The following is a 2,707-nucleotide window of genomic DNA, read 5'->3' as shown; positions in this document are numbered from 1 at the left end:
TTGTAACAATGATAATCATTCATTTTATGAGTAAGTAGAATTGGAGGTAGCCTCACATTCTGGTTCTTTCTCGATGGCCAGTACAATGGTTTACACATAAAGAGATCTCACTAATAGTTAAAAAATCCAGATCATATTGTATAAATATGAACAATAATAGTAATAACATTAAAAATAATGCATTTAGTGAGCTACTATTATGTAACAGGCATTGTTCTAATCTAGATGCTTTACACAGTCAACAGGTTATTTATTAAGTGACTGCTGGCTGACTAAGATATTGGGGATGCAGCAGTGAACCAAATAGACCTGGCTCTTGCCTTTTGAAGTAGTTACTGTTAGCATTCTTTTGTAGGTGACGAAATAGAAACTGCATGAATTTAACTTTCTTATTGCCACAATGTTAGGAAGTGGCAGCTTCCTGACTTGAAAGCCCAAGTTCTGACATACATATATTAGTTCATGTCTTTTATTAACTCATATACAATTACTTGTCATCCGGTTTGTTGAAGCAATAGGTCAGACAACATTTGCCATAATAATGTCTGTCAAAGTGCCTGGCCATAAAACTCCAGCACCACATTAGCCTGAAGGGCACTCCTGACAAAGGCAAGTGGTTTTGCCATTCTCATCTACTTTGTAGTATTTCAGGACAGCCAGCTTAACCTTCTTTCTCTTATGCTTATTCTTCTTGGGAGTAAGACTTCTTCCTTTTCTTAGCCCCACCATGAAGTCCCCACACAAGATGAAGAGTGGAGCCTTTAAAAAATATATTTTCTTGATTTTTTACAGAGAAGAAGGGAGAGGGATAGAGAGCCAGAAGCAACGATGAGAGAGAAACATCGATCAGCTGCCTCCTGCATACCTCCTACTGAGGATGTGCCCGCAACCAAGATACATGCCCTTCCAGTCCGCAGGCTGACGCTCTATCCACTGAGTCAAACCAGTCAGGGCAGTGGACTCCTTTTGAATGTTGTAGTCAGACAAAGTAATCTGTCGTCCAGTAGCTTGCCAGTCAGGATCAGTCTTTGCTGATCAGGAGAAATTCCTCCCTTATCCTGGATCTTGGCCTTTACATTTTCTATCATATCCAAGGGTTCAACCTCAAGAGTGATGTTCTTCCTTATAAGGGTTTTCATGAAAATCTGCATCTTGGTGGTGGTTCCACTGTAGATGGTGGATTGGAATAGAAGAGCCACTGTTTTTCTTCCTTGGTTTAACACCAAAGTCTTTGATGTTAAACTTGGGGCATTTTGAGCACCATAAAACATAATGTTGGTAATGGGTTGTAACATATTGAATACTTTCAAAAAAATCCATGACTCATAAAGGGGGGTGGGATGGTAGAAAAAGGAAGTTCTTTAAAGAAGAATGCCAAGAATATGTAGACAGGGCAATGGAAAGAAAAGGCAAGGGTTAATAATAGGCCCTAACACTTCCACGGGGTTAAAGTTTATTGGAGATCTGGTTATTCACACAGTGTCAAAGTATCACTCCCCAGATTATTTATAATTAATAAATACAATGAATCAAATTTAACATATCCAATAATAAGACAAGCTCACCATATGCAATGCAATAAGGAATACACTGCATTGTCTGTGTATTGCTCTTGCAATACCCTAACTCTAATCATGAGGAAACAAGCAGACAAATTCAGAATGTAGAAAAGACATTCTACAAGGCAACTGGCCTGGGCTCTTTTCAAAAGACAATATCATGCGAAACAAAATACAAGAGACGGGCTATTCTATGTTAAAACAGACCAAAGAGCTATAACAACCAAATGCAATGTTAAAACTTTGTTTGAGCCGAAACCGGTTTGGCTCAGTGGATAGAGCGTCGGCCTGCGGACTGAAAGGTCCCAGGTTCAATTCCGGTCAAGGGCATGTACCTGGGTTGTGGGCACATCCCCAGTAGGAGATGTGCAGGAGGCAGCTGATCAATGTTTCTCTCTCATCGATGTTTCTAACGGTCTATCTCTCTCCCTTCCTCTCTGTGAAAAATAAATAAAATATATTTAAAAACAACAACAACAACAACAAAAAACCTTGTTTGGATTCTGATTCAAAACTTCAAAAAACAGAGAAGACATTTTGGCATCAAACAGAAAGATTTGAGTATGGGCTGTAAACTAGATGATAATACTGAATTAAATTTCTTGGTTGTGATAATGGTTTTGTGGGGTTATGAAAGAGAATATCTGATTCTTAAGATAAACATGCTTAAGCCTTTAGGGACAATGTGTCATAATGTCTGCAATATAATTTCCAGCGCATCAGCTCAAAAAGTGTGTGTGTGTACTAGTATACACATTATCTATTCCTCTATGAGAGATATTAAGGAAACAAATATGGAGTAAACACTAATCTAGAGGAAGAGTATACAGGTGTTTGTTGTATTATTTTTTTCAACTTTTAGGTGTTTGAAATTTTTCAAAATTAAAAGTTGGGAGAAAAAATGCAAACAATGAATATTTTGCAGACTACATAAAACTTGGCCGGGCAATGCCTCCGGAAGCAAAGATGAAATTTCTCCCCCGGATCCAGAAAGATGTCTACCCCATAGTCCCCTTTGGCTACTTCTGAGCTGCTGCAGTTTTTTCGAGTCTATCTTTACATCCATTCAAATTCTGTGAGAATCCAGGCTTTTGAATCTGTGTTTGATGCCGTCACTGGAAAATTTATCCCACTGCCTGAAAGTATAT

The 2,707-nt window shown here is 38.4% G+C and overlaps 1 pseudogene; it reads right to left on the bottom strand.

Annotated features, from left to right (window-relative positions):
- Positions 1–487: 487 nt before the first annotated feature.
- On the bottom strand, positions 488–1,151 carry LOC132226090 (ubiquitin-ribosomal protein eS31 fusion protein-like; annotated as a pseudogene).
- Positions 1,152–2,707: the final 1,556 nt, after the last annotated feature.

The sequence above is a fragment of the Myotis daubentonii genome, chromosome 2 (genome assembly GCF_963259705.1).
Source record: "Myotis daubentonii chromosome 2, mMyoDau2.1, whole genome shotgun sequence".
Classification (NCBI taxonomy): Eukaryota; Metazoa; Chordata; class Mammalia; order Chiroptera; family Vespertilionidae; genus Myotis; species Myotis daubentonii.
The sequence above is the reverse complement of the archived record's forward strand: the minus strand, read 5'-3'. Positions and strand labels throughout refer to the sequence as shown.